The 7,807-nt window shown below is 40.1% G+C and overlaps 1 long non-coding RNA gene across 1 annotated transcript; it reads right to left on the bottom strand.

The window, feature by feature from the left end:
- Positions 1–6,940: 6,940 nt before the first annotated feature.
- Positions 6,941–7,387, bottom strand: LOC124877361. Its single transcript, XR_007040499.1, has 2 exons — positions 7,078–7,387; positions 6,941–7,006 (listed from the first exon to the last, which is right to left on the bottom strand). It is a non-coding gene; the product is annotated as an uncharacterized LOC124877361 (long non-coding RNA).
- Between the last annotated feature and the right edge of the window lie 420 nt (positions 7,388–7,807).

The following is a 7,807-nucleotide window of genomic DNA, read 5'->3' as shown; positions in this document are numbered from 1 at the left end:
ACGTGAAGTAATTGTGTTTTTTTTTTTTTTTTGCAAGATCTAACACTATGTCTATAGAAACAAATCAATAGGTTCAGTTTCTAACATTTTCGTCTTGCTGTGAGACAAGTGTGAGGTTTCTGCATTGCTGGATCAACTTCCAGCTTTGCCATTGTGCCATTTGTTGAAATTGTGGGAATTTCTTATGGTGCGTTCACACCGAACGCGGATTCTGCGATAGGAGCGGCCGATTTACATGTTATCCCTATGTAGAGGCGCGTTCAGGAGCGGAGCGGCGCGAAGGAGACGAAGGACGCGGTGCGGAAGGCGCGCCGAGCGAAGTGAGAGCGCAGTGATGGACGAGTTGAAAAATCGGAACTTTTTCCTAAATTCGCGTCGCGTCAACCAATCAGGAACTGGCTGTGACGTAGGGTGAAGGACCGCAGAGGAGATTATGTTTTACTCATCAGTATTTAATTTTCAGATGTATATGTCAGCAAGCCTGATTTCTAGGTTGCTGATCAGCCGTTATCTAAAATACATCAGTACTTATGGCAACCAAGTTACATTATGCTGTCATATCAGATCTTGCGGAGTTCACGCGGAATGTCAAGCGGGCAAAAGCACACAAATGACGCGAAACGTTCGCAGAATCCACGTTCGGTATGAACGCACCATCATACTGCAGGAAAAAGTCCTATTAAAGACTCAATATATATATATATATATATATATTTTTTAATAAAAATCAGGACTTATGCATATGTAATAACAGTTTAACAATACAGAAAAAAATCTGGTAATATAAATAAATCATGATGTTTCAGAATTTTCTTTTTAATGTTTTTCAAACAATTTTTGTTTTTTTCCCATTTAGAATAGCTAAAAATCACACACATGCAGCTGGCCAATTACAACATTAAGAATCACTTTTTCTAAAGAGGTTATTGACTTCTAATTTGACAAATCATTCTTTAAAATATTATTTTATTAAAACGTTTTACTTACCTTCTGATTTTGCATTGTGACTGGTTATTTGATGACATTCATTTTGTTGGGCAGTTTAGTTTAATTTGTTCTAACCTAGTAAAGAGTTTGCTATTTTAATAATTTTAACTTGGAGTTGGATTGTCTCTGTTAATAAATTCTTATAAAGAGAGGTTGTGAATTTATTCCACGTGTGTAGAGTTTGCTGTTCAATAATGCCAGTGCTTGAATCTTTCATCCATCGTTCTAATAGCACCGCCATATTGGGCTGGTATGGCCAGAACAATCCTTGACAGACCGAAAGTTATTTCATTGAATAATAAATAACTTGAGAATATTATTGCACAACATTGAACATATCTTAATAAAGAACTGAACATTAATGATGTGGTCTGATTTTTTTCACGTCTTGGGTTCCTCATGACTCAGTTTAAAGACACATTTGCTGCATTCCTTTGGGATAAGATCTATTTGTGAAAGAATCCTGAATACTTTTCTATTAGAATTAGATGTGATTTGGTTATCTTAAGCCACTTGTTTTATTTTTCGGACTCTTTGTTGTTAACAAAATCAAAACAAACGAAAGAACATCAACTCTAACTTCCATAGCTTTTTCATAAGATCTTTTTATCCAATATTAATATTTACAAAACATTTTAGAAAAGAAAAAGATTTATATCTGTGGTTGTTAAGCTTTTTAGATAATAAATGATTTTTTTCACAGCAAGGAGATGAACACTGAATTTCATTGCCCAGCTATAGCAGCCATTGCTCTGATCTGATTTGATCTGATTGGTCACTGGTCCACAGGGTTAAAATGAAAAACAGTGGTCTCACAACCATGTCCAAAAATGAAAATCCTTCTAATTTGGAATGTGAATCATAACCTTTTACCATAACTGATAATTTGAGCATGCACCATTTGTCCTTGTTCAGATCATCATCTGTCTCTACTGTCACAACTAATGAACCAGCACAGACCTCCACTGATCCCCCAGGGGAGGGGGGTTGTGGGGGTAGGTGCAGACTGTGCAGGGCTGCATCAGGGCTGGTTGCTCTTCTCAGCCTGCTGTGTTCAAGTGTCAGCTCGTTTCCCTGGATCAGCTTGCTTTTCAATGGCACCACCTCCCTTCTAATCCCTGTCTGTCATTTCACAGCATTTACAGCCTGGGCCCTCCCCTGCACAAGCCCTCAGAAAACAGCTTTCTCAGTGTGTTCACACACAACCCTCCCCTCCTCTCTCACCGCTTTTACTTTTCCTCTCTCACCGCTTCTTTTACTTTTTCTGTGCTTGCAGGTTATTTTGCTCCCATTTAAATGTTGAATCAAAGAGATGTATGATATAAGAATAAGAATTTGGATTCTAACTAAGAACAAAAGCATTAGTGCCAACTAATGCATTAAACCTTGAGTTTATTCTCATGTATCTATTTTGCCCGATTTCATTCAGTCATATTTATTTTACTTAAATGGCTTCTAATGAAATTGAATGCCACATCAATAAAAGCATTAAGCAGCTAAATTACAATTTTCCTTGGCTTCTTACTCTCCTTCCTTTCTTCCTCAGTATGTTAATGTGCATTTCTTTTTCAGATTAACTGCCACGACAACTCCTGGATTTTCTTCTCATCCAGGGACACTGTGGGATGGAAGGAATTTCCCTGATTATGTGCTGCATTGCTAACAACCGCACAGATTTCCCTAGATTTTTCATGCATTTAAATTATTATGGGACTTGTAGAGCTGTGTGGATATGGCAGATTTCTTGTGTTGTTTCACATAGTAAAAGAAATTCCAAAGTAACTGGTTGGACAAATATTTCATATGAAAGGGTGGTTCATTCTTGTGATGTTCTCCTCTGATTGGAATACATTTCTTAATCATATTATGTTTATGTAAAATGTCCTTTTGCATTCAACAATGCAACATTTACAGCACATAAGCAAGACATTTTCTCCCCCTTCACTTATGTTTTCCTGTACCCAGAGTTCCTTAGATTTATATAATTTTCAAAATAGGTTATTACAACTGAAACTTGATCAACAAGAGGCCATTTTTCAACAATCAGGTTTATTTGTAATGAATTTAAAGCAAATAAGATAAAACAAATACACTGCCTTGCAAAAGTCTAACATATGTGCTGTAAACCTTTGAGCATTTTGTCACATTACAACCACAAAGTCCAATGTATTTCATTAGGATTTTATGTAACAGACCAACACAAAGCAGTGCATAAATGGAAGAACAATGACACATAGTTTCGATTTTTTACTAATCAAAACATCTAAACATTGGTTTTCAAGTCAACAGATTCTCAGTTAGAAAAAGCATTCCCACATTACAATGTTGCCACTACCCTTTTGTCTACGCAGGGATGGTGTGTTCAGATTTATGTGCACTGTTATGTCCCCCTACACATTGTGCTTTGCATGTAGGCTGAAAAATTTCAATTTTGGTCTCAATGGACCAAAACATGTTTTTCTTCCTCGCTATCAGATTTTCATTTGTAAAACAACTGTGCAGTAATTTATATAGGTCTATAAAATGCAAATGAAAGATATTGAAGTTTGTGGTTGTAATAGAACAAAATGTAAAAATATTGAAGGGATACTACAGGGATTGGACAATGAAACTGAAACACCTGTCATTTTAGTGTGGGAGATTTCATGGCTAAATTGGACCAGCCTGGTAGCCAGTCTTCATTGATTGCACATTGCACCAGTAAGAGCAGAGTGTGAAGGTTCAATTAGCAGGGTGAGAGCACAGTTTTGCTCAAAATATTGAAAAGAACACAACATTATGGGTGACATACCAGAGTTCAAAAGAGGATAAATTGTTGGTGCACGTCTTGCTGGCGCATCTGTGACCAAGACAGCAAGTCTTTGTGATGAATCAAGAGCCACGGTATCCAGGGTAATGTCAGCATACCACCAAGAAGGACGAACCACATCCAACAGGATTAACTGTGGACGCAAGAGGAAGCTGTCTGAAAGGGATGTTCGGGTGCTAACCCGGATTGTATTCAAAAAACATAAAACCACGGCTGCCCAAATCACGGCAGAATTAAATGTGCACCTCAACTCTACTGTTTCCACCAGAACTGTCCATCGGGAGCTCCACAAGGTCAATATACACGGCCGGGCTGCTATAGCCAAATCTTTGGTCACTCATGCCAATGCCAAACGTCGCTTTCAATGGTGCAAGGATCACAAATCTTGGGCTGTGGACAATGTGAAACATGTATTGTTCTCTGATGAGTCCACCTTTACTGTTTTCCCCACATCCAGGAGAGTTACGGTGTGGAGAAGCCCCAAAGAAGCGTACCACCCAGACTGTTGCATGCCCAGAGTGAAGCATGGGGGTGGATCAGTGACGGTTTGGGCTGCCATATCATGGCATTCCCTTGGCCCAATACTTGTGCTAGATGGGCGTGTCACTGCCAAGGACTACTGAACCATTCTTGAGGACCATGTGCATCCAATGGTTCAAACATTGTATCCTGAAGGCGGTGCCGTGTATCAGGATGACAATGCACCAATACACACATCAAGACTGGTGAAAGATTGGTTTGATGAACATGAAAGTGAAGTTGAACATCTCCCATGGCCTGCACAGTCACCAGATCTAAATATTATTGAGCCACTTTGGGGTGTTTTGGAGGAGCGAGTCAGGAAACGTTTTCCTCCACCAGTTTCACGTAGTGACCTGGCCACTATCCTGCAAGAAGAATGGCTTAAAATCCCTCTGACCACTGTGCAGGACTTGTATATGTCATTCCCAAGACAAATTGATGCTGTATTGGCCGCAAAAGGAGGCCCTACACCGTACTAATTAATTATTGTGGTCTAAAATCAGGTGTTTCAGTTTCATTGTCCAACCCCTGTATTTATCTGTGGCACTGTACAAGAAGCAGGGTAAAGAAAACTGAAAACAGTAATTGATCTGTGGTACTCAGCAATCATAAAGAGGCTGTAATTTATTATTCCATGATTTCAACTCAGGATACCCTTACCATGACCACTGCTTCATAAAAACACCACAATAATGCCTTTCACTTTAGAGTAGATGTTTTTCTAATAAGTTCACAGTAGGTTTCACATCTCAAATGGCACCATCAGAGCACATAAAAATACTTGAAACCACAGATAGCACTTTGAAACCCACAATGGGAGTTTAAAGTTTGTATTGTTGGCATAACTGTGTGGCAAACGTTCAATATGTCAATAGGTTTGTATTCCCATCTGGTCTGGCCGCTCTATTAGCCAGTTAAGAGCTTCTGCGGTGTTGGCAGATGGTGGATTTATTCAATGTTGCTTTAGATAGCTCTGTCGTATGACAAGGTGAGTAGGGCTGAAAACAGTATGGGACTGACCTTTGTGCCTCCAGCCACTCAGCTGTGATAAAATGCTGACACATCGGACTTTCCTCCCTGCGAGCATGTGTGTCTCTCCGACCCTGTGTCTTAACCACCTTCTGTAAGGGGGCTGGCCAGTTAAATCACGCATCACAAATTAATCCCTCCTAACATCTGCGATTCTGTCTGCATGTGTATCTTTAAAATACGCTCCAGATGCCTGCTGGTGCCTGCCAAAGAAATTACACAGTAAATCTGAACTTTGATTGTGTCTATAAGCGCTCACCAGCCGTTAATGTTTGTGGCTTGCACACTGCAGTTTGAATAAGAGCAAGTGGGGAATCTTGGCAGTGGGATTTCACTGTGATTAAGAGCAGTTCACATGGTTTACAGCTGCCTTTTCCAGAGGGAATTAATTCCTAATATTTACAGTGAGGCCAGTGCAGAGCATTTGGCAGCTGCTCTGTGTTCTGTGGTGCCAAAATCAAGTATGAAACCCAGAACCACTCTCAGGACACGAATCACACCTCTGTCTGCCATCTGGGTATTTGTACAAATTCTCCTTCTTATTTCTAAGGGAACAGTTGGTTTGTTTTTTTTAGCACCTTATATGCAAACCATACTTGAGAGCAGCAGGTAAATAAGACACTACTGGTGTTGCTGCAGTAAAACTGCACAGTTGCATCCAGTTTCACATGAAATCTCTGATGTTAAATCAGATGAAACATTTACTTTTTTTAAGATCAGTCAGGATTACCAAAAATACTTAAATTTAGCCAGATGCCAGAAAAATGAGCGAGAGAATGTTTGTGTTACAATTTTTCAATATCCGAACTTGACATATATTTCCTTAGTAATTAGTAAAATTGCCTTTTAAAGTATATGACATGAATCGAACATTTTGGGTGTCCTTCCACAAGCTTCTCACAATCGTTTGTTGAAATTTTTTCAGCTCTTCCCTCAATTTTCCTATATGAGATCAGAAACTCCAAACATTGGCTTGTTGCCCTAAAGCCACATTGCAACTAATTTGACTGATATCCTAGGATTGCTGTCCATTTGAAAGACCCATTTGTGCCTAAGCTTTACCATCCTGGTTGATGTTCTGAGTTGCTTCACGATTTGTGCATCTACTGCACCAGTCCCTCCTGCAGCAAAACACCAACTCAACATGATGCTGCCACCTGATAATTTCACGGTTGGGATTGTGTGCTCAGGCTTCCAAATTTTTCCTTTTTCTTAAAAATGTAACAGTGGCTAAACACATATTGTTCAATCAGAATGCAGGACATTTCTCCACAAATATTGTCTGTGTGCATTTGAAAATGGCTTTTTATGTTGGATTTGGAGTAATGGCTTCTTCTTTTCTGAGTGACCTTTCAGCTCATGTCAGTACAGGACTTGTTTTAATGGGGATATCAACATTCTCTTACCAACTCGGCTGACATCTACACAAGGTCTTTTGTTTCAGTTCTAAAGTTGATACACACATTTGCCATGAAAACATGGTTAGGTCGGCGACAGAACCCATCTTCTTCCCGAACAGTGTGATGTCTTGACATTGCTGCCATAGTTTTGATTGCCGACTTGACCCACATGCAGAGAACACTCAGGAACAAAGAACATTTAAATTATTTTATTTAAAGACAGGAATGAGGATCTGGTAACCATGAAGGCTGGTCTGGGCTGTGATGGGAAGGAACGGAGGTAAGTAATAGTAACTTGGAACGAATAGACTAGGTGCAGGTAATGCTTACTGATGGGGCGTCGGTATCCACCAGGGAGAGGACGCATCAGGACTGAGAGCTGATCCAGAGAACGATGTCGGCAGGAGCCAGGGAAATAATCCTTTGAGGAGGGGTGGACAGGATTCGCGGCTGGAGCGGTACACTGATCCGTTCGGACTGCCAGCCAGGTAAGATGTCCGGTGAAGTTCATGGTCCGTGGGAATTCCAGAGATTCTTCTAAACCAAAGTAGCGAAGCATAGAGCAATACCTGCATAAGAGAGGCAAAGGTTACTGAAAGCTTGGCTTGACAAGAACACTTTAAAATGTGAGATTCGAGGAGAGCCGGTTGTAATACCACTGGGGCAAAAGAGTCAGCCGCTGATATGTTGGCAGTCCTCCCTTTTATTGCACCGTGGCTGATGACCAGATAGGCTGCACCTGTCAGCCTCCAGATCTCAGGACACCTGCGACACCTAGTGAGGAAACTGGTTACTGGTATGATCAGCAGTTCAGATCCTGACAATTGCTATGCTCTTACCTACCTATAATTGATTCAGCAGATGAATGTTACACTTTTAGGTTTCTGGAAATTGTACCCAAGGAATAACCATACTTGTTGAGGTCTACAACTCTCTTCCTGTATCATGTTAAATTGATTTTCCTCACATGCCAGAGGTGTTGCCTTATCCCCTATCCTGTGCTTTCAATTAACTCAAATGTTATGACAACCTATCAGAAGTTTATAAACCCATGACATTT

This window comes from Girardinichthys multiradiatus, chromosome 12, assembly GCF_021462225.1.
Source record: "Girardinichthys multiradiatus isolate DD_20200921_A chromosome 12, DD_fGirMul_XY1, whole genome shotgun sequence".
In the NCBI taxonomy this organism is placed as follows: domain Eukaryota; kingdom Metazoa; phylum Chordata; class Actinopteri; order Cyprinodontiformes; family Goodeidae; genus Girardinichthys; species Girardinichthys multiradiatus.
Note: the sequence above shows the minus strand (reverse complement) of the source record. Positions and strands in the feature narration are given on the sequence as shown.